We start from the raw sequence: 25,518 nt of genomic DNA, 5'->3' as shown, positions 1-25,518 counted from the left end.
TACTTACATATTCTCAGAATAATTTAGCTGAAATTTAACTATTCACTCAACCTATGCTGCATGACTTAAGCGAAAATTTCAGGTTCAGCTAAATTACTCGGAGAATATGTAGTGAATTGTCACATAAACTCTAAAGAGAAACTTCTACAGACCAAGTGAAACAGTTAAGCTATTAAAATGTTATAAATACTCTGTGGATGCACTATCCAAACAAAATGTACCAAGTTTTGTTCTTTGCATTTCATATTTTCTCAGAGTTTAGTTGGCCGATGTTCTCTGTAATGGATCCCTTCAGATCTTCTGCAAATGTTGATACATTTAGTGAATGAACTTCTCACCTCTCGTCTGATCTTTCCTCAGTTTGTTTTAATCTATCACCGTGAACCCTCTGCCTTCAAACATTGACCAAGTAGAGATCAACTTGATCAATATGGAAAGAGCTCTCCTTCTTTGTTTGCCTCTGTTTCTCTCTCAGTCTCTCTCCTTCACACTTGACTTGTCCCCCGGGTGTAGCAGATTGATAATGCTAGTTCTTTGGCCATTCAGTGGAATGCAGAAGGAGAATTGTATAGAGGTCCTTAATGAACTGGGTGGCCAGTGTTGGCCTCAACACCAATTAACACAGCTTTTAATTATGGCTCTAATCAGAGCAGCTGATGGCGAGAGCCCCTGCAACCCTGAATACAAGCACCCTGCTGAGACATGCAGATGCACACGAGCACATGCACATGCACACACGTTGACTGCTGAAATACAAAAGCAAGGGCTGTATTGGAGAGAATGTGTTCATTTCAAGAAGATAGATCTTTACCCAGCTTCCCTCTTTATTTAACTCCAACTCTCTGTCTTTTATTGTTGACCTTAGACCAGTTTGCTCAAGCTAAAAAGGGCTGAAAACATATCTGGCCCCAAAATAGCTCCAAACACTTTTTATTTAGAATCTCTAAGGCAGCGAGTCGAGGGTACACGCTGCCCCCATCCAAAAACATGAAGCAACAGGAAGAGAATGTCTACTGTAGTCGTCTGCCAACTTCCCAAGCTGAGGGAAAAATTGGTATTTTTATTATGAAGAGAGGGCGCTGACTGTTTGACTTAGAGCTCAGAGAAAAGTTAATTTCTGTTCCAGGGAAAAGACAGAGGAGACATGCGACATGCAGAGGTAATAAAGAGGTCGGTTATTAGCGTGATTCCCCGAACATAAAGCACTATTTTGTCCTAAAACCTTTAGTTTGCCTGATTTCAGTTTTCAGTGTTTCAGCAGCTGTCTAAGGATGAGAATGACTGCCAGCTACACTGCTTGATTCTAGTAATACTGATGGAAGTAAAGCTCTTGAGAGTGTAAGTGCTGTTCTGGAATCAGTTTTGACTTCTTTTGGATCAGACTCTCAGCAGGGCCTGGAAAGGAGGTGCCTAGATCAGCAACCTTCACGCTTCTCGGGAATATTACAGGGGAATATGTCATTTTTGGCAAAGACAAGAAAACAAGTAGTAATCGCAGCCCTCTCCCATATGCATTTGATTTAATACAATTATGCATGTAGTGTAATGCTTGAGCACACTGCATGGTTAAGTGGTGAAGTATAAAAAGTTAAAACACAATGCTCTGTGGCAGAGGAGGTCAAACTTTTACCAAGCTTCCTGTTGAACTACATGACAGTTTACCTAGTGTTGTCAGAGAGTCAGTTTTGATGCTACTGAGGGAAAACAACATAAGCAGCCCCTTTTGACCTTCTAGTGTGCTACAGGACATGATGCTGTGATGGTCAGGATAACCAAGGTCATGCGGCTCCATTATTTTATCACCTAAAGGCGTAAAATACACGCATTTCCTTAGCAACCGGGTCCTATGCATGTGTTGCGTATATGTTTTTCCTGCAGTGTATCTGTGTCTGTATGCATGTGTTTGTGTGTGCATATGAGCCCAAGTTGTTTTGTGAATTGATGCCATATAAGGACTCAGATCTTCGAGGAGTCGAGAGAGAGAGAGAGAAACAGCGCTGAGCTTGTCTCGTTTTCATCTGGCTGAGATCTCCATGCATCCCTGCCATTTTTTTTTTCAACGATTCCATCATTCTCTGTCCTCACATCTCTTTCTTTGGCCTGTCTCTTTTTGCATATTCACTGGGAATTGTTAGCAAAGCTCACCCACTGTTTCTAATCAGCTGCCTTTGTAGAGCACAGTGCCCCAACACCAGAGAATGGCTCACAGTGGCAACACACATGCACACACACGCACATACACACAAGGGGAGAAAAAAACCCACATTTATATGAATGTCTTTTTCCGATCCTTGCTTTTCTATCTCACTTGGTCTCAACACTGGCACAGATATACGTAGATACACACACGCAATCTTGTGCACATACAGACGGCGAGATAGCTCAGCAGACAGAATGGCATTAAGAATGACAAACAGAGGAAGATAGATAGTAAGGTAGACAGACAGAGAGAAGCAGAGCCCAGAAAATGACCCTCTTTAAAGCCTGTTAGAAATCACGGCCGTCAGCACACTCGGAGCTGGCATCACAGACTGTCGGAAAACAGCCCGTCCGTCTCTCAGTTCTCAAAAGCAGCCCTCTTCTTCTCCTTCGCCTTCCTTCTCTCTTTTCCTTTTCTGTGTCTCTTTGTCACTCTCCAACTTGGTTGTACTTCCTGTAACCCTGGCAGCCTTTATTCCTTTCACTGAGAGAATTGGTTTGTAGTTGCACTGCAGCTCCCAGCACATTGTCTGGCTTTAGTGTCTATGGTCCCTTTCATGCTGTAGGCAGGGAAGGAGTCTAAACTGGATTCACTGCAACTCTCTTCCTCTCTCACCTTTAGTTAAAATGATGATTTACCACATGTATTGTTTCCATATGTAGGTTTTATGGGAATACTTTGTGTGTGTGACATTATATCTACATGTAATAATGGGATGTTTGGGAGAGATGGATAGAAATAAAGTCAAGCCAAGTCAGGTTTGATAGTAAAAATTATATGTCTCATAGAGCTGCAACTAACAGCTATTTTGATAGTTGATTACTGAAACAGATAATTGATTACTCAGAAAAATTGATTGATTGACAGATTGACAAATAATTAGGTTTTTTTATGCATGTGCTAACGAAACATAAAGAAAATAAACATGAATACTTCAAAAATGTGCCTTTAAATTAACTTTCCTGCTGATACAGGTCATTTTGAACCAAAATCATGCCCTGTCATCATTGACCAAACAGGTTGCTATAGCAACATAATGTTTTTCGTCACTTAGGGCTGTCACTTTTTCCCAAAAGTCAAGTTCAGTCAATCACTCAATTCAATTATTCCTCACATGAAATCATATGAATACAATTTCAGTGAAAGGTTAGCTGTCAGTTTTAACAAACGCATAACTCGTTAATTTGAACGCAACCCACACTGGGCACACATGTGGACAGGAGTTGTAGATTTTTTGGGGGGGATTCTCAAATTCTCCGATGTTCTCAAGACTCGTGTGCAGAACACTCACCACAGCAGCAACACATTCCTCAGCTGTGCCATGAACAATGCAGTTTTTAAGATTGTAGTGTTAGGACACATGTGAACAGGATTGTTTGGGATAGTAATTATCTCCTAATGTTTTTTTATTCATTGATGAAGAGAAAATTTATTTGATAATATAAAATGCTACAGCTCATAACTTGACGTAACATTGCTTTGCTAAACCTTAAGTGTGAAAGTGTAGATAACTAATATAGAATATGTTTTTGAAGGCAACGTATAAGAAAACACATATTGGAGGCAGTTCCTAGTTGTTGAGCCTCTTTACAAATTGAGTTGGTGATTTCAAAGCGGTCCTGATCTTTTCATCACCTGCTGTGTTTCATTATATCAGCTTGTAAGTCTACAGACCCCTTGATGCTGACACAACACACACACACACACACACACACCCCTACACACGCACATACACACACATCTAACCTAATTAAAATGGCCTGGTTAAGCACCATGCGTCAGGGCCTAGCAGGGGTAGGTGTTAGGCATGTGGAGCAGGTGGGGGTGCTGCGGGGTGGGGGCGCACAAATCTCAACTTAAACGCAAAGAGATTAGACAACTTTTGCAAGATATTAGCTGTTCAAAAATGAGAAAAATGTCCCTAAGCCTCTTTTACAAGCGTTGGACCTGGTCAGACAAGGCTTGCTTTTGTTTCACAGGCAGAGGCATGGGGCAGTGTGTGATTAGTGTGTGTGTGTGCAAGTGTGTGTGTGTGTGTGTGTGTGTGATGTGTGGAGAGTCATCAGGCCTGTGGTGTGCAGTCTGAGGGGACAAGACTGATCCAGGCCTGTGTGTGTGTGGTGGCTGCATAACAATCAGTCCAGGTATTAACGGTAGAGCTGACACCTTCTGGTCGGTTGGTCGATTAGTTGGTCAGTCTACTGTTGTCCAACCAAATTTTGATTGGTCGGATAATTGCTGGTGTTACTTTCATAAGGTGTTTTTTCCAGCTAAAAATGCCAAATGCAATTCTGAAAACCCTTAGCTGGGAGCACTTGAGAGCTGTTTTTCTCTCCAGCTGAGACTCTTGATCGCATCTAGTTGCTATGTTATGGAATATCTGTGAAAGTTAAAATGTTGGCGGAAGGTAGGCTACTTGGTCTGATGGAAGGGAAGGCCAAAGCAAGTAGGGAGAGAGGACGGACCTGTCAGTCTATGTGGCCAGCAGTATTAATTTCTCCTCAGTTGTTGTTGTTGTTTAGCACTTGTTTATGTAGGGTGTGATGTTTGGTCTTTGTGGTATTTGTCCCAGTATTTTTCCACTGTGGTTGGGGGGCTTGGTAAAAAGTTGCAGTGACAAACACAGCATTTTAGCCTAAGTTGAACATGTTTAAACTCTCGGTGACCAAAAAAAACCCACCAAACATGTAGCAATCAGCACAGAATAGACACTCAACGCCTTGTTGGGCTGCTGGCATTTGTAGTATCGCTGCTCCCATTGTAAAAAAGAAAACAAAAGACGCTGGCTTCAGGAAAAAAATGCTTTGATGGACACAACACTACCAGGTTGAGTAAACTAGAAAAAACATGCATATCCACCCCCCAAAATGAAATGAACCGAGCTAACAGTGTGTAGCATCTTCATATTGATAAAAGTTTAAATATTTATATTTGTGTGCGTGATCTAAACAGCTAACTAATGTTAGCTCAAGTGGGTAGTCAACAAACCAGTTTTACACATTTACACTTCTAAAAAATAAATGGCTTGGCAAACAGACCAGGAGTCTCATTTATTAACACTGCGTATGCACAAAACAAGGCCTTAAAGAGGCGTACACCACTTGCCACGCAAAAGTTGTGATCTATAAAAACAGACTTGATGGGAGAAACTCTGACCCATGCTAACCAACATTTTGGAGACGGAAAATTGGCAATGGCAGATGGTGAGATGGAAGCGGGAGTGTAGAAATTGTAACATATATTTTGGCACATGCCATTTTTGGCTTTTGTCTGCATGTACATTTTTAGTATGGATTGTATGCATTGTTTTATAAATGAGACCCCAGGCCTCTAATTGAGACAGGCCTTTATTTTTCAAAATGTGTAGCGACACCAGGCTCGTAAAAGGGACCAGGTGTTTAATAGGAACTAGGCTTTTAATTAAATTTTTTATGGTATGAAGGAAGAAGAGTGTTGTATGGAAAAACAGATTTATTAATTAATTTATTAAAGTATTTACATTATGTAAAACCTCTGTGAATAATCCTGATAAGTTTTAACAGTGATACATGTTCAGAGTGAGTGTTTACAGTGTATACATGTAGATGCTGCTAAGCATCTGTTAAATACAATAAACATGAAATATGCTGTTTATGTTACTGTGTTTAAGCTTACTTTGACTAAGAATATGTGCTAAGGAGTATAGTGTTTATTTGAGTTTGGCCATCTTGTGCTGGTCTGATTTATGAGATCTTCAGGACAGATGCAGAACAGGATTGTATTTATGTCAAAAAATGAAACCTGGAGAACAGATGATGAGCAAACATGGATTCTAAACAGAATGATGTATGTTGAGTAATTAAAAAAATGTTTCTTTATGGTGTTTTTAACCGTAAAGAGCAAAAATGTCTTGACATTTCCACCTGCATTTTCATAAAGTACCCAACAGTTTGTGAATCCAGGGTTACAGTTCCATTATTGGAGCAAGAGGGACACACAGAACGGCCACCCACAAGGCCAAATCTAACCATCTCCAATGGAGGTGAAAGGTATGCAGCATGAAACATGAAAACATCCCCCCTCCTATCTGAATGAAACAACATAAAAGACTGAGACATCAAGTTGCTATCTAGCTTGGAGATGGATTCATTGTTAATCAAATTTGTCTTTGATTAATTTTCTTCGGTCTCTGTCCATGTATACACATGTATATCTGTGTGGCTATGCTGCATGTATTGTGGACACACAGTGAGTGTCCTCAGCAGTGGTGTGTTGTTTTTGTCAGGCTACAGAGACAAAGAGAGATAGGGAGGGAAAGAAGAAGGGTATTTGATGAAAAGCCCTCTCTGCGTGATAAGGAGAGCCACCAGCGTCCCTGGTGTGTGACAAGGCCTGGCCCCTGTCATCACAGAGCTCCTGTTGTGGCTGAGAAATACCCACCTCCACCCCTCCCTCACCCCCACCTCCTTTCCCTCATCGCCAGCCTAAAGAGAGAGAGACAGTCAGACAGACAGAAAGTGAGTCCAGACAGAGGCCATGTGAGTGTGTGTCATATGGAACAGATTTAGTGGCGGACTCCCCGCCCACCCCTCATCCCCCTGCTCAGTGCCCACCCTCTGCCACCCATTGCTCTAGCCCCCCACTCCACATCACTCCTTCCTGGCCAGTATCATCCCTTCATGAGGAATGCTGGTCTGTTCCAGCTCCAGTGTCCCATGGCCTTACCCACCCAAGCACCCAAGCTTGGATTAAAATACACACACACACACACACACACACACACACACACACACACACACACACACACACACACACATTCTCTTCTTAGGACACCATTACTTCACTGTATCTTTACATAGCAAATGGTGATTTGCTTGAAACCTGACTTGTCTTCAGTGACCCAAGTCTTGACCTGATCATTTCTCAAGTGACTCCAGACTTGACTCCAACTTGCATGTAACAGTCATGTCTCCTGCCATCACCAGGGGACCCAAAGATCACCTCAAGCATGTGGGTGCAGACATTGTGTTAAGGGTGCAGATAGGTTAAGTTGGATGAAGAAAATGAGTGGCATTTCAGTGATAGAGAAAGGAAGGATTATGGGAAAGACAGAATATCCAGGAGTGTTGAAAAGGCTTTAAAAACTGTGAGAAAGTGTCGACAGGAAGTGGATTTCATCTGGAGGTGCTGCTCTTGCAGCAGTCATACGGCCTGAAGAAACCTGCTCAAAAGTCACATTTGCACTGTTTTAGCATTAAATAACAAATCACCATGTGAGAGTTCTCAGCACTCTCCAAACGCGTGGCAGTCGCTGTAGTGTCCACCACTTTAGGACTTGACCTCGACATCGACCTTCACCCAGGCCATCAGCCTCATGCACTTCCCGTATCTCTGTCACATTGACACTGGCATTCTTTCACGTTAGCGCATCGCAGCGCCGCAGATAGGCCTGCCAGACACCCCCTGTACTCTCCTAGTATGTCTGTCACATACACACACACACTCACACACACACACACACACACACACATGGTTAATTGGTAACTAGAGTTTATGGGCAGCCGGGAACTTATAGTTTGACTACGCTGTAGCGAGAAGACGCATGAGATAATATGTCGGCTTTTGGTGAGTTATGAGCACACGTGTGAGTGTTTGAGAGGCATGTCTGGAGTCGGGCGCTGTGTGAGATTAGGGTCATCGCATGTGCAGTCTGAATTTGAGGTTGTGTCGCTGTGGTGACGTTTTTGTCTCATGGCGGTGTTTGTAAGGACGACCATCTTTCGTTTAAACGTGGACAACTTTGGATAACACGAAATTCGTTCCTGTGCCAGCATGTGTCTGTGTGTTTAAGTATGAGAGCTTCCTTTAATTCACACACAACTTGCTAGCATTTTTTTACTTGTTGCCAAAAGTTTACAATTATTAAACATCAATCTTTTATTTTTTCCTCCGCTGAACCTAATCCACATTCACTGCACAATATTTCAACAAGGCTTTTTTTTTAAAGGGAAGTTATTTGCCCCCTTTGACTCTTCAATCAATATCAATAAAGTGGTCTAGTTATCTATTTTACCCTCCTTCAACAACTAGCAGATCAATACTCATCTGTCATGGTTTCACACACTGAATGTTATCGCTTGTGCCAGAGATTAGCTCGCTGTAGCATCTTATCCTGACATTTTCTGTTATCCTGAGTTATGTAGGTTAGAAGGAGCGGTCTATCTCAGTGTTTTCCAGGCTTTACATGCCCAGTAGCCTCATACCGAAGAATAATGTTTAGAGAGTTGCAAGTTTGTTGCATGTCTAGCACAATTTATTTCATTTAAGAAACCTTAAATGTTAGTTTTTATGGATACAAAACTATTATTTTTCTATGTTAATTTTCTCTCTAATGGTTTTTATACGGCATATGGAAAATGATGGTACTTATTTTTGTCATTTTAGGATATTTGTGATAATAATTTGCATTTTCTGTTTGTACACGCTGTTGTAGTTTGCAACAAATTTCTAATGCTGAACTGCTTGATCTCCGTCTTTGTTTTTGTTAAAACACACTTAAATATTTGATATTTAAAAAAGCAGCATTTATAGTATCGCAATATGTGTTCTGGCCAAGTATTAACTGTGCTGCATGCTGTTAACTTGGTGTATGTGTTCATATATACCATCTATTCATTTTCAGTTTCTGTGTTGCACGATTGGTCTTTGTCCTGTGGGACTGTTTTTAATGCCGTATTTCAGTGACAAAAACCCAGCAATTTTAGTATTTTCTTTGGCTGTTTTCCTCCTATTTTCCTCTTTTCACATCCCTCTAAAAGTCCACTTAAAATAAATAAATAAAGGTTGATACCTTGTTAACCATTTGTCTGTCACATTGGTGTGGAGGGTCATCTATATCCCAGACTGTCACAGCACCCAGCCCGGTCCATCCTTCATTCCCCTCTCATCCTTCAAGTCCTGACCACTCTCTTCCATCTGTCTGTCAGGTCAGGACTTGACCTCTCACCTCTGGAGGCCCGCCCATCTTGTTACCCCTAACCCTCAGTTGATTGTGTCACTGACCGCCGATGGTTAATGCGTCTTTTTTTCACTCTCACAAAGGCAGAAAATTTATAGCTCATGGTTCACGCAAAGTCTTTGAAAGCGACCGTTAAAATTATAGACAAAGAAAATCACTTGGGGTGAAAAATAAATTAAGCTTCTTGTAATATTTTTAAAATACAGGAAAGTAGCCTGTATAGACGTTCAGGTAAATTGGTCGGATAGGGAATAATACCAGAAGTGGAGAGTGCTAGAATATCGTTCTCAAGTAAAAGAACTGTCATTTTTTATGTGTTGAGACATAGATTTAACCACATCCAGTTAGGCTCACCACATCTCAAGCAAGTTTCAGTCAAGAGTGAAAAATCCTAAAATGATGGAGATCATCATTAACACTGAGGAACATTATTCTCTTGAGAGGAATGACACCATTATGGAGGAGTGAAAAAAAAAAGTGAAAATACTGTAGATTTAAATTTCTTTCACCCCCCATCCTTCTCCTTCTCTCTGTCTCCCTCCTCCTCCTCGTCCTTGCACCTTGATGCCTGCTTAATGCTCAGACTGATGAGCCCAATTTGGACTGGTTCTGCAGCCGCCCGGCCCAGTTTGATTAATGGCTCTAGGTGAGGTAGCATCAGCTCTGCCTCGTCCTTGTTTCATATCACACACACACACATACACACACACACACACACATATATAGCCACTCATTGCCACCAGACCAGCCTTGTAATTGATGACAGAGGGCTAACCATTTGCAAACCAAATGTGGAAAAGGGAGACAGAGCAAACTCTGCTCCCAACACCTCTCTACCTCTCTTCTTTCTTTCTCTCCCTCGCTCCCTTTCTATCTGTCTCTCCATCTCCTCTCACTGTCTATGCACCCGCTCTTTCATTAGGCATTTGTCACGTTGATATGAAGGGCCGGGGCAGCATTGTGACATGCTCAGAGGGCAGTATAAATATTTGATTAGCCCTAATGGAAATCGTCACAGCGCGCTAATTGCACCACACATTATCTGAGGTGCGGTATCAGCGGCGGACATCCCCTTTGATCCTCCCTCCGTCTCCCCCTCTCCTCTTCCTTGAGCCCATCTCAGCCACTCTTTCTTTTGTTTATGTAGTTTATTTTGGGTCGTATGACATTATCTGCCCCCACTCACCCCCCACCCCTCTGCCTTCCTGCCTTTTCTTGTCAGTAGCCTCTTTAGTTGTTGTCATCTTTCTCTTGGCGCGCACTCATGTCTCTGTCTGCCTCCTCTCTCCTCCCCTCCTCCTCCTCCTTGTATGTGTATGTCTTCTATGTTGTGCGTTGTCCTCTGGTGCCCTGTTTGCCAATGTTTTCTTCTATGACGGAGCCGAGGCAAAATAGCTGCAAGGGCCACATACGCACACAAATAGACGCACACAGGGGACCAGAGGACAATGTGCAGCAGGGAAACCACATGCACACTTGTTTTACTTGATCCCGTCTGCAGCTCATGATGCAGCACTATTACATGTGATACAGACATTAAATGATTCCATAAAATGACTATAAAATCATCACTTAGACATGAATAAAAACCAAATGAGTGCGTCTCTGTAGCTGAGTGGAATTTCCATGTTTTTTACTGGACATCAAATTGAAGGAAATGCTGATTTGATGTGTGCTAATATTTTGGCTATTAAGTCAGCAAACATCTGCGTGACATGAGTCGGCCATAAAAGAAAATCCTCCTTGATGTCTTTCCCAAGTGTCAGAAGAGGATGTGTCAAAAAATGGCCACACAGTTGCAACTCAGCCATGACACCTTGAGAGTCTGTTGACAATTAATATTTTTAATCACATTTTGCAAGAGCTTTGTAGTAAGCAGTTTGTTTTTATTGCTTCAGTCACCACTCAGCTCTCGGTGACTGTGCACTGCGAAACTCCCCTCCTTCACTCTGCGTGCATACTTTCAGTGATGCTTTGAATTCGAATCATATCCTCTGATTAGTGTGATAAATGTGCATCCTTTAAGCAGCCGTGACCCTTTTGATGTGCGCACAATGTGGGGTTTTTTTTCATCCCTAACATGTCCTTCCTTAACCTCCATCCTGTTTGTATTTACTTGTTGTTATTTACGGCGCGTCTCCTGCAAAGATCTGTGACATTGTTTGGTGTCGCTCCTCTTTTCTCTCTCCCTCTCTCCCTCTCACCCTCCCTCGGACGTTTCCATTTAGCCAAAGACAAAACAAGTTAATTAGATCGGAAGTGCGGGCCTATCAATGGAGAATCAGTATTCAAATCAAGGCCTTGTCTGGACACAAACAGCAGGAAGCCAAACAAGAGCCCGGCGCTGCTGAATGGGAGGACAGGAGAGGGAGAGAGAGAGCCTGAAGTTAGGGAGGCTTGCACTAGCCAACGTACACACACACAAACTGTTTAGGTGCTGAATCAGTTGTATTTCTATGTTTCCTTTCATGTCTGTGTATTTGAACGTACAGCATTTTTTTTTCTGTGTCGCCTCATATGAATATCAGTTCAGATCTGATACCGTGATAACTCTGAAGCATTTCAACGATTTAATTCTCAGTTTGGTTTTGTGTGAGCTGCAGTGCTTTGCTCTCTTATTATGTTGTTACAACTCAGCGTTGTAAATGAGAGCTCTCCGCCCTCAATATGTTCTCTGTGACTTAAATAAAGGTTAAGTAAAACTCAGGGGTCCATAAACTGGGGCACTTCCACTTCACAATTAGGCAGTGCAGCAAACTGCACGCTGCTATTTCGTAGACAAGAGATACACAGACTCTAAATAGCATGCAGCATACTCTAAAGGTCAAATACGTAGCATTTAAACATTGACAACTGTAATCCAGCAATGAATCATAATTTGTAAGATTAAGATGGTAAACTAGCCTTTACCTGAATTTTACAATGTGTGTTACTGGTCGGTGGCACAAACCAAAAGTGTTATTTTTCAAGTGCAAACAGAGCTGAATCTTTCAGAGCGTCTCGCAATAATAAAAACCTTTTCCAACATGTTTTAACACCTTTTTTTTTTTAGTAATATAATGAAGGAAAATACATGCAAAGCAGTGCCAGAGAGGAGGGTTGTAAGTAGCAGCATCCTGATTGTGATGGAAAGCATTTTATGTGACACAAATTTACAGTAGGAAAAAAGAAACACAATTATTCTCACATGTATGTACAGTATAGAGTGTAACAATGCTTACAGATGCAGTTTTACACCTTTACAAACATTTTGTGCATCATCTCAATTAGAGTTGCAACAGTATACTGTGAAACCGTATCCCAAAATGCATCCGGACACATGCACACCTCTTACATCTTTCCTCCCGTAGCGTTTGTCAGACTTTTTACATGTACTTCCTTGAAAAAATGGTTTCAGGTTTAAAATATAACAAAGCGTTCACCAAAAAATTCCTTTTGTTTTCGTTTCTTTAAGGGTCATTGTAACCGATAATTATAGTAATTGTGTGATACAGGATACTGTGAAACTATAAAACTGGGATATTTTCCCCCTGTCTCAGTGTGTACATGCAGATACACAACAAAAAATGCACTTTTAATGGCTGGGTTTGTTGTGTTGTTGGGTGACTGACTGTGTGTATCTACCTGTGAACTTTTTTACTCAGCTACTGATCCTCTCTGGATCTTTATCCCTTCCTCCTCTGGCTCTGCCCTGGAGCTATCGTATTTTGGATGTGAATTCAGCATCCTCTAGAATATCATGATTTGTGCCTCTGTATGTTTAACCAGTAGAAAATGTTGTCGTCATATTACTTTCAAGTGTTTAGATACTGTCAGAGTATCTGCAAGGCCTTTTTTTGTCATACACGAGCAGATTCGGAAGTCAGAGAAAAAGAAGGGGAGAGGAGAGGGGAGGAGAGTGGAGAGGAAGGGGGTGGGAGGGAGGGAAAGGTCCCATTATCTCATGTGGAGGGCCACCTGAGCTAAAGACAGCCATTTGTTCCCAAATCGACCTGTCGACCCCCGCCTAATTACCAGCCAATTATTTCCAAATGGACCACATTCACCCCACACCCTGCACACTTTAGGAGGAGAGGGACAAAATTGCCTCTTTCTGTCTGTCTGTCTGTCTGTCTGTCAAACTCATTCGTTCTTCCAGTCCCATCGTCCTTCTGTCTTTCTTTTATCCTCTCCTTCTCTTGTTTCAGTATTTTTTTTGTCCAGTGAGAAATGCCTATTGTTGCAGGCTTTGCAGTCAGTTCAACCAACCGCCCACTCAACCGCACACGTGCGCGCAAACACACACACACACACACACACACACACACACACACGCAGAGGGACACACACTTCATATTTATTCCCAGTTTACTCTGTGGTTCTTTGGTTGGTAATTAAGTGGCCTAATTATGGCAAGATTTGACACTGAGCCTGTGTGTGGGTGTGTGTGTGATTATTGCCATTGTTTGTTTGATTAATGCCATTTACAGACAGACAGACAGACAGACACACACACACACACACACACACACACACACACACGCGCACACACACACACACACACAAATATTATGATGCAACTCTCATATGTAGCTCATATCTCTATATTCCCTCCTGCTCTCTCTCTCTCTGGCACCGGTCAGTCTCAGCAGACAGATGTGTATCGATGGGTCCGGCATGCAGGAGCCACCCGAAGGAGAAGAAGGCTGTGCCCCTGTTCCCAGAATTCTTTGTGGTTGGCCTCCATTGTTCGCCACCACTTGTATACAGTATTGTCAGACTGATTGTGAGCCTCCGCTCTCCCTCGCTCCGCGGAACGCTAGAGAGCAAGCGGAGTAGAGGAGACGGAGGGAGAGAGGATGAGGAGGAGGAGGAGGAGGAAGGGAGCAGTAAGCATTGTGTCCCTCGCTCGCCATTCTCCTGCCTTCCCATCTGTTTCCCTCTCTTCCTTCCTGTTTCTGTGGGATAGTGAACAGATTAGTAATAGCACCGTCGCAGCTCCTAATAGGGGAAGTCATGGTCGGGAAATACGATGGATTGGTTCAAGATATCATCTGGCTGAGTGGTGCAATAGTTTTGAACTCTGACACCTAGCTGCTCGCTGGCTGACTTTGATCACTTTGGTGCAGAGTGTGTGCATATATGTGTGTGTATGTGCGAGATGGAATATCTTATATTTTTTGTAATTTTCCCGTCTGCTGTTTTACTCTTCTTGTTTATGTTCAAATCAACTTTTTTTTGCACTTTCCTACCAGTCAGTTGATATGTTTAAAGGAGCCGAGCTTGGCTGCATCTCATTGACATGGACGGAACATAGTAACACCTGGACTCACAATTTTGTTTAATGAAGTAACTGTGGAAAAAACCCTACCCGAGATAGGCCTGTAGTTTTACTGTATTTGTTGAGGCCGAGTCCGAGAGAGTTTGTGCTGCTGATGCTCTGATTCAAAGGCTGCAATGAAAATTTGTTTTCATTGTCGATTGATTTTTCAGATCAAACTTTTTGTTTGTGAAAAAGACCACAGAATGATTTTGTTTCTTTGCTCAGGTGATTCATACATCGTCCTAATAGTTGTCTTTGATTTAGCGTCACTGGACTCAGCACGCACTTCAAAGTTATTCCTGGTTCATTCTGTGTTAATTAAGAGGTGTTATTGTGGTGAGAACTGAGACTGAACCCTTTCAAATTAATAGTTTAGTCTATGAAATAAAACTCAAACAGTTTTAAAAGATGGCCGTCACAAACTCTCACAAAACAGCCAAGGTTTATGTCTTTCAGGAGCTTGTTTTGTCTGACCAGCAGTCCAATATTAAAACCACTGCTAGCACTAACTGAGAAAAGCGTCCCCACAGCTGCAAAGCTTCAGCCAGAGAATTTTTTGCATGTTTGCTTGATTAATGATGAAAGTAATTAGCTGATGATCAAAAAAGGTTTCAGAAATCTTATGTCATTTGCCTTATTTGATTGCCTTAAAGAAAGCCTCGAAATGACCATAGAGCATGACATAATCTTAACAAAACCTGAACGTTAAAATCTTCACATGGCCAGTATTTACTGAAGGGCTGTTGTGTTGACTTGCCTTATATTTACAGGTGTTTTTGTTAATGTGTCCGCCCCCTGTATGGCCCATTCTTCTCTTATAATATATATCCTATTGAGCAGCAGCTTAATATCCCCACAGGGATCATTTAAGCTTCATCTGATCTAATCTAATATACATATTCTGGAAAGTTCAGCGTTACATGGCTTAATGTGTCCGCCTCAGATGTGTGTGTGTGTGTGTGTGTGTGTGTGTGTTCTGCTCGTTGCGGGCTGAGACAAGGCTGCGTACCGGCCTCCTGGCTGAGTTTGAAGCTAAGTGGATTAGCATATCTCCCATGTCAGCTCCATTCACTGTGACAGCCTGATGACATGGGACTGTGTGACGGCCGCGACCCACCTGACGTCCGTGGCTCAGGCCTCCCAGCAGGTGGTCGGACTCTGGAAGGGAGGGAGAGAGAAGGAGACAGAGGGTGAGAGACTGAGCAAGAGGTGGGGGGAGTCAGAGATGGGCTTATAGAAGGCAAAGTCATGTTCTCAGCGGTTGTAAGAGTTGAGTTGGACAGCAAACATTTTTGTCTGTTGTTTTGTCTCAGATACTGGTTTACTACGAGTACTAATTACTATTTTCTCCTGTCAGCTCCTCCTCTCTGCACATTACTGTCTATGCTAGGCCTACGAAATCATAAATATCATAAAGATGATAAGAGTATACATAGGGTAGACTGTTTTGCATGTCCTTATGGTATGAAAAGGGCAATAATCATGTAAAACACAAACCACAATATGTCTATATGAGGTTCAGACCTTTTTGTTGGATTTTTTTTTATTTGCCTGGAAGTAATTTAATTCAGCTTTTACTGAACTAAAAATAAACGTAATTGTATGCTGAGGAGTTTGCTCAAAAATAGGTTGTATTATTTTAAGCATATGGAACTTCTAATTGCAGCAGCTCTGCCCATTGAACTCCACAAGACCACTGCTGGTCAACTGGTTTATTATTCTTGTTCACCTTGAGTGCAGTTTGCATCTTGTAACTATATTTAACTGTCCGTAACTGCACCATTACAGAAAACCAGAATCAAAAACATTCTTGCACACACACAGACGTATTTCCTGTCCGAACTCCCCTCTCTTTATCTCATCTCTACTGTTTCTCTCAGCTCATCTCCTCCTTCAGTACCTTCCCCTCTTGTCTCACTTCTCTCCTACCGCACAGACTCTCTGGTCTCCCATGACCCACCTCGCTCTCTTTCTCTCTCTCTCCCACCGCCACCGCCACCGCCACCCTCCTGCCTCTCCACCTCCTCCTCCTACACAGTCTCGTGCCCGCCTAGCCAGGCAATGCTAACACTTTTGTCAGGGTGATTAATAGCACGCTGGATTGTCGTTAATTCACTGGTTAATGACTGGAGGGAGCAGGCGAGAAGAAGAGAGGAGCAGAGCGGAGCGAGGCTGGAGAGTAATAGACTGATGTATGGGTGTAGGCTGCTTCCAGTGGCAGAGGTGAATATCATCACCTCTCTACCACCCCCCCCCCCCTCCATTTACACAAGCAACCCCCCCCCCCCCCCACTCCAATCCCCATCAGTGCAACCTCAGACATACAGCTACTGTATAGCTCCCAGAAGCTGGGATGTAGCACACACACTTGTGCTGGCACTCACATGGATTTGCATAACTAAAACTTGAAAACAGTGTTTTCAAAACTGCCAGTGTATCAATACGTATAGATTCTATTTGAAACTGATTCAACACTTATAATCCGCAGTATACACTGGTATCAACTGCACTGTCTCACCCTCCCTCTCTTATTGTAAACGTTTAATACAGTCTGCAACTAACTAAGAAAAGAAAAATGTTATGCCCTTAATGTCAGTTTTTTCCCTGTGGTATCAAAAATGTTGTTGAATATTTATATATTTCAAAGCAATGTATCACAGTCAGAAATTCAGGTATCATATCAACACTAATAGAAGATAGATATTGGAAATTCTGTTCAATGACATAGTTGATCACGACCTCCAAGATCCCGCAGCATTTTTTTTATTACTGCAAATGAAATGATTCGGATTTCAAAATATTGCGCGCAAACTGGCATCAAATTTCCTTCTATTTTGAGACAGATTGTGTTACATTTTAAAAGACTGCTGTAAGATCCAGTGAGAGAATAACTGAGTTTTAGGAGGCGTTGTCGTGTGAAGCTTTTTGCAGATTTTCATTTGACTGTGACTCGTAAAAGTGGTTCTTAAAATTGATAAGACTGTCATTGTGTTTTGTGAGAAAAATTGCCAGAATTGGAAAAAAGAATTACTGGACCCCGCACATTTTGCATGGGTATGTTTGTGGCAGTTGTTGATAAAAGGATTGTTCATTTTTCAATGAACTTACAAAAAAAAAACGAAGAAGTATGAAGCGTGTTTGTGCCTACAGCCAGTATTCTTTCTGCCTCACATTGCCTCATTTTAGATATTGTTTTATTGTTTTTTGTTTGTTTTAGTTTGAAGCTGCACAAGAGTGAAGACGTACAGCACATAACTCAGCTGGATGTGACAGGAAGTTGGTCAAGATTTTATTGAATCAAATGTGACTTGACATTTTAGAGCGCAGACAAAGACTAACACTATATAAAAGATGTCTCCCTTACACATGTGCACGCTGACATGCACACAGATAGTCACACAAGCCAACCCTTTCTCCTCCCTGGTTAATAAGAATGGATGGGTTTGTTCTGCGCGCTGTCTGCCTTGGTGCTCCCTGAGCTGGCTGTCTAGCCTCGCGAGTGGCTTGCTAAATGAAACTGCACCAGTGGGCATAGATACACACACACACACACACACACACACACACACACACACACACATACACACACACATTGAGATGAAGAGAGAAAAGAAAAGAGACACTGAGGAGTAGTGTAATAGTTTGTTCCCACTAAGGGGGAGGTGTCCTCTGTTCACTCCTCTGTCATGTTATCTGGAACACCCTATGTAACATTCATTAACAAGAGTTTGCAAGGGAGATTTTCCTCCAACATTTTGTTTACTTTACATTGTTGAAAAATGGTCTTAAAATTAAATAGAAAGATTGTTATTGATTTCCATCACGTCTCTGTACATTGACACATAGTCCCTGCTGCCCCTCCCCCTCACAGATGTGTTCATAAATCTGATTTTCCACATCAAAATGCTACCGTAGTGAAATAGGACAGAAGCTATAAAATCAATTGCCTAATCATTTTAAATAGTGGAGAGAATATTCTAGTTTCCTACCACTGGTGGACATTTTTTGACCATGCAAACACAGCCTCCATCTTTCTGTCCTCCAACCACCTCCTTGAAATGGTTGGCGTTGCGATTTTTGCGCCCATCTAAAAAGCTGTTAATATACAAGTCTTTCATAATGTTTAAAAGTAGGTGTGTTTCTCCTTCCGATCAAAAATGTGGGCTTTTCTTTTGGGCATGCATCTCTACCCCGGGGCTTGCAAACTCTTGGCTAGTTGGTTTGTGTACAATGTCTCCAAGACAGCGCACAGAGCTGACCATAAACGGGTAAGAGGCCCTGCGTGTGTCGCAAACTGCAGTAAAAACCCCAACTGAGACGCATATTCTGAATGTGCTGTATACACATCCAAAGAATGCTCCTAAAACCCCACTAACACTGACATATCCCACATGTCTTCATTGAGAAATGCTACATTGGTAACAAGGCCTCATTTGAAAATCCAGACAGGATATGCTGTTTATATGACCTGTATCAAATTCATAATATTGTCATATTTGGAATAATAGTGGGGTATTTAGTATGCAATGAAATGTAGTCAGTGGTTCATGTGGTTAAACAACATCTTAATTTATTTCACTCTGTTCTTGTCTTATTTCCATGTGATTCGTCCTTTTCACTTTCTCATTTTCCCCGCTTTTTTCCCCTCTCTTCTTCCTGTTTAGTCCAGCTCCTTTCTCCATCCATCCTCTCAGTTGCTGACCCTCTCCTCCCCTCCTCTCTCCCTCCCTCCCCCTGGGTGATGTTTGCAACTCAATTTGGCAAATGTAACTCGATATTGATTATTATTAATATTTATCATGTTTGTGAACATGTTTTCTTCTAGTGCTATTAATCTGCCCTGTTAATAAATGTCTGCAGCAGTCCCCTGGGACCACAGGGCCACTACACACACACACACACACACACACACACACCACACACCTGCTCTCAACTGCAGGAGGTTGCCTGCTGTCTTCTGTGTGCCTGGAGGCTTGATCTCAGCGCACATACACACACACGGAGGCACACACACGCTATTGCAGGGCAGAATGCCTTTAGGCTGCTCAGCACAAATAACACATCAATACATCAGCCGCGTTGTATCGGCGCTACACACAAACACAAAAGTGCACACTCACGTAATAAAAAATAAACACGCACAAAGGCTCCAGTCTGTTCCTTCCTGAGCTGCAGTGACCGAATTCAGTCCAGTTTTCTGATGTTTTAATGTGGAAATGTTCACAAGTGTTGTGATTATAGTTTTATTTTTACTGGTCAGTTGCTACAAGAAAAAAAAGAAGGAGAAACAAACTAAAGCAGAGTGTGAGAGAGAGAGAGAGAGAGAGAGAAAGAGAGGAACAGAACAGGCTCTGGACAGCTCCCCCTAGCAGGTTTTATAGACTGATAACCAGTCAAAGATAGTAAGGGAAGAGCAGCCATGTAGGCACACATACACACTGAAGACTATGCCCTGAATGTTGGCAAGCAGTAAGGTATGTATGGTGCAGTATGTGTGGATTTCAACCTTTGTACGAGTTCAAACACTGTATAATAAATCAAAACAGTATTTTTGTTTTCATGTCAGCTTTGGTCATGCTGGCACTTAAAGTAATAAACACAGTTTGACCACACATAAGAACAGAAGCAGTATAAAATGTGACTCACAATAGCATAAACTTTAATGTAGCAATAACTATAGTTAAAACATGTTCTGGTTATTGTGTAATGATTATGCAGAGCAGCAGTACATGTGCAACCCTGTGGGGAAAAACATAAATTTGTCTCCTTTTCATTTTTCTTTCTTTATATATTCCCTTCTTTATTTCTGCCACTGTGATCTTTCTTTACTCTGAAGAAGTCATGTTGCAGTTTTTAAGTGTTGCTTGGAAATGTTCCCTGGTGCTTTTACGAGAGGAAAGTGTGTGGCGTTTTCGCTCGGAGAGGCTCGCTGGTATTGTAGCTGACCGTGCCCCCGTTGCTCGCTCACTACTTCCAACCGCACACGCGAACACGCACGCCAAACACACACCTCCTTCCCCTTAAACGCTCTCTTTTGGCTCTCTCGTCACATGCTTCCATTTATACGTCATTTTGAATATATGGTACCCCCGTGCCACCGTGGAAAAATACACCATTGTACAGTTTTTCACCTCTCACTCTCGCTCACTCTACCTTTGATTTGCGCTCGTTTGATTTTTACAGCTGCCTCTCTCCTCCGCCCCTCCTGTTTTAAAGCAGAGGGTGTTTTGGGCTCTTTTGTGTGGAGACAGAATCATCAAAGGCCTGCTTAATACAGAGGAACAGGTACCAATATCACTCTGTGGCCCAATAACGCAGCTAAGTGGGACCATATTGACGCAATATAGCGGCACAAACAGCAGATTAAGCTTTGGGTTTGAATGTCGTCCCTCACACACTTGTACGCGCACATGTGTGCACATGTACGCACAGAGCCCCCACATCAAAATGTTTGGTCATTTATTGCTCAACCAGCTACCCATTTTTCATATCTGTCATGGTCCACACATTCTCCCCCTGCCTTCTTTTTCTTTTTTTTTCTCCAGACGATCTTTTCTCCCCATATTTGGAGCCGGTGCAGAATTTTGCATAGTTTTGCCTTTTCCCTGGATACTGTCTTTTCATCAGTGGCTGCCTTTCCTTTTGAATTGAACCAGATCAATTTACGGCCAGACAAAGATACAGTCTCTGTGTGCGTTGGAGGGGGAAGGCGGTGAGGGGAAATAGGACGTGTGTGCTTTATGATGGCCATCATTGGCACACACGTCCTATTTCCAGCTCTTTTTTGTTGTTATCATAGCCACAGTCATGGCTCCACTGTGCTGCTTGCTCTCTAGCAAAACGTTCACCTGGCTCTGAATGCTCATGCTATTGCTGGCATCCATTCTCGCCTGCCATCTGCAGTGCTTTACACTGTGCATCCCTGTATACAAATAAAATTTTTACAAAGATTCATGATTGACTGCTTGTGCTGCTGAGTCCTTATTTGATGCAGTATTTATAGGGTCCTTCCCAGAATTCTTGCATGCAGTCAGTGTTGTTTCTTTCTACCCAGACTACATCGACAATACAGCTCAGTCTATATGCCACAAGGCACATGTGTTTGTGTGTGTCCAGGCAGACGGCAGAAAATGACTCCAGATCTCTATCTTTCTGCGTTTAAGTCTAGAGTGCTCTGATTAAACACAACCACAGAACAATTTGCCTGTTGTAAGGCCCTCCGATTAAACCGCTGATTTTCAGCACCGTGTCAAGTTATTTTGCCATGGCAACACTGATTACAATGTTATCAGCATTTTATATTTTTTTTTAGTATTTTTAATCTTGACTCTTTTAAAGGAAATGCAGTCAGATTTTTCTTTAATGGCTCGAGTTATGTGCTTGTCTTTTGATATAGTTGACATTGTTAAATGTGTATTTTAGAGGTTAGTGTCTATAAATGTCATATCTATGTCATATCTTGTAATTTCACTGTGACACGCAGTAATTATGAGATATCATCTTTACCTACAACACCATCTGATCTCTTGCACATGTGTTTAGAGTACAGCAGCAGCTCCTGCAGTTGCAAACAGATGTGTGTTTGTGTGATAGCCCGCATCTGTGTTCATACGTGCCCTAAAATCTTTGTTATTGCGAGCCATGCTACAAAGCAAAGAGCTCCGTTTATGGCACGCATTTACAATTTATCAAATAAATGGGATGCCTTCATGTGGCCTGGGCCCGGCTCTCAGGCAGTGCAGCGTAGTTTTCCACTGGAATAACAGCCGCTGAACAAGCAGTCCATTGTAGCCGCAGCCAGCACCGGGACCCCCAAGGTGCGAATTAATGATTGACCCCTGATGTAATCAGGATAAATAGCTCCCCGTAAAAGAGAAAGAGATGGCGAGAGGAACAGAGAGAGAAAGAACAACATAAGGAGCCAGGGAGAGGAAGGCACTATCTGGCCAGGGTGTTTTTTAAGAAGCCCTCGGGGAGACGGACCTAACATCTTTTTCTGGGTCTTCTGAGACCCTGAGCTAACATACAGCTGTTTAAAAGCAGCTCAGTCGTCAGTTTTTAGACTCGTCGCCTCCTCCTCTTCGTCCTCTTCCTGGCCCCTTTCATTATTTTCCTGCTTACTTTTCTCATCTGCAGCTCTTTTTTGGGGCGCTGGCTGAACATGGTAAACTTGTCTTACATATGGGAGGAGTGAGGGCTTGTCTCCAGTGGCGAGTTATCTAAAAATTTCCCACTTTTTTTTCTCCAGGCAACTTTTTTATGAATTAACTACGTTACAACTGAGAGTTGAACGTGTTTTAATATCACACTGCGTTAGCCATTTCAGCCTCGCTTTACTGCTTCATGTGTCTCACAAAAGATGTTTTGTTCATTAAAATTAAGAGCTTTTTTTTCCCTCTTTCTCCTTGTTACTCAATTATTTGACGTAGCGATCTGTGCATTTTTTGTGCACAGAGGCTCTTAAAGCCAAATAGTGTTTAATAGATTTTCCAAGGCTGTCTTTCTGCTTGTCAAAATTGCTCTCAATGGGTCAAGTGCCAGTGAGAGTGGGGGAGTGAAGAGGGAGAGTGAGTGAAAAAAAAGAGTGTTTAACTGCCTGAAAACATTTTTGATTGTGCAGAGGGAGCAGCAGATAGGGCTGAGTTATAAAACTTTAATTGATCTGTGAAAAGTGGAAGCTACTGCTGGCTCACTTGTTCCAATGCTTAATTGCGCGCCTGTTTCTGAGCCCCTATGAAACAGTGATCATTAAAAAAATGGGTTCTTTTCCAGTCAAAATCACTGGATGACGCAGAATCAGTCATAAAAGGCTGGATTTTACTGCCGCAGCTTTATATGATAAGTTTCCCGGATCTGCGTGGACATGCTGCAGGTTTGCCAGGCACTGAAAAGCCCTTGTCACATGCTTGCATAGTTTCACATTTCACATTTAAAATGTACATGTCAGTTAATTTAACAGCTTTCACAGTCCACATCTGTCACTTGGCAGAAACCCAAATATTTATCATACAGCAAAAAAATCTGATGCACTGAACGATTAGTGTGCTCATTTCCAGTTTCAGTGATGCCTTCTCTACTTTGGTTTCTTGATCGGCTCACTGAGTCTTTTTTACAGATTACAGGCCTCACCTTTTTAAGCAGATACAGACAAATAGTTTAGAAATTAGTTAACTCCTAAAACAGAAATAAAAAGTATTAATCGTTGTTTTAGTTTAACTTATTAATGATGCGTGTCTATTGTGTTAAAACTCAACCCACAAACTTTCCTCATGACCTAATAAACTTTCATGTACTAACAAGCACATTTTTAAAATGTCATGTTGCAGCTCCAGCTAAAAATCTGGGAAGCGGTGGCAGGCTTGGCAGCAGGCTAGATGGAGGCTAACAGAGGGAGAGAGCTTGATTGGAACCACTCCTGCTGTAATTTTGGGCCTAGTTAGCCTGCTGATTGCCAGTCCCTGTGTTTAGATAGTAAAACTGCAGTGGTGCTTTGACTAAAGACACCAGGATCTGTCCACAGAAGGAAAGAAGGAGACACACATTGATGTACTGAGACGAACACACACACACACACACACACACACACACACACACACACACACACACACACACAAATAAGGACAGACTAGGACATGGTATTGAACCTTTATACTTTTAATTGACTGACATGTAGTGGTAGAGAAGGGTAAAGTCCTTTTATGGCTGCTTGTGTGCAGTGGTTGAGAAGTTTTGCTTTTTTGTAATTGAAATAAATCACTTCAGTTTTCTTATTCCTCAAAATAAGATGTTAAAAAAAGTATTGTCTCTGTATCAGTGTAAAAAAAACAGATATTGTTGCAGCACTGATGTTCAGTGAGGCATACGGTAAATAATGTGCTGTTAAATCCCACATACCACACACAGTGGAAGCCTGTTTTTCTGCCAGTGGAAAAAACAACAGACTCTGTTTGTCATTTTAATGAGAAAAGATGTGTATCTAAAAATGATGAGAAACTTTCTCATAATTAGGAGTTGATATATCAAAAAAAGAGAAACTTTCTGAAAATAATGACTTACTTTTCTCAAAACAATAACAAGTTTTCTAAAATAATGACTTAGTATTTCAAAATAATGAGAAATTTTCTCAAAATAATGACTTACTTATCTGAAAGTAACGAGTTAGTATCTTAAAACAATGAGAAACTTTCTTAGAATAATAAGATGGTATCTTAAAATAATGACTTTCTATCTTAAAATAATGAAAAACCTTTGAAAAATAATGAGTTAGTATCTCAAAAATAATGAGGAATGATACTAAGTCATTATTTTGAGAAAGGTTCTCATCATTTTAAGAAATTGGCTCATTATTTTGAGATACTCAGTCATTGTTCAAAGAAAGTTTCTTTTTATAATTGTTGATTCTTTTTTTTTTTTTTTATCACATTGGCAGAAATGGCTCTCCATACCACATAAACCTTCACTGTTCACAAAAAACTCCTCAGTAACACATTTAGAGAAATGGGAAGAAACTTAAAGCCAAATTTTATGTACAACTACAACACACACACACACACACACACACACACACACACAACGTACATCCACACTCACACACTTGTAATGCTCATCATCGTTTTCACTCATGTCGAATGGTGGGGTCCTTGAGCGCAGGCACAATCATGTTGTCAATCTCTGGATGTGACAATAATGCTAGGTGACGAGGCCAACCAGGTCAGTGATAGACACAGCGATTATTTGTAAGATGAGTCCTGGCTGAAAACAGTGACTGCGATGGAACTGAGAACTTTTCCCATCGAGGACTTGGCGAACCCAAAGCTTCTTCTCTCCGTCTGTCTGGCCCTTTTCACTCAGCTTCTGGAAAATTTGTGAACTCAGCATCTCGCAGCTGAAGTCATCAGATAGATAGGTATTCTTTTCTGAAGACCCCCAAATTCTCTCATCACACAGAGTGATTTTCGAACCGTTTAGAGGTTTGGAGATTGAAGTGGAGTGTTTTTTTGTAATGTAGGGTCAAGAAGT

The 25,518-nt window shown here is 41.8% G+C and overlaps 1 protein-coding gene across 7 annotated transcripts in view; it reads left to right on the top strand.

Moving 5' to 3' along the window:
* Positions 1-25,518, top strand: part of prdm16 (PR domain containing 16) — a 208,614-nt gene that overhangs the window by 40,943 nt on the left and 142,153 nt on the right. The gene's annotated exons all lie outside the window — the stretch shown is intronic.

The sequence above is a fragment of the Epinephelus fuscoguttatus genome, linkage group LG7 (genome assembly GCF_011397635.1).
Source record: "Epinephelus fuscoguttatus linkage group LG7, E.fuscoguttatus.final_Chr_v1".
In the NCBI taxonomy this organism is placed as follows: Eukaryota; Metazoa; Chordata; class Actinopteri; order Perciformes; family Serranidae; genus Epinephelus; species Epinephelus fuscoguttatus.
This window is presented reverse-complemented; position numbering and strand designations above follow the sequence as displayed.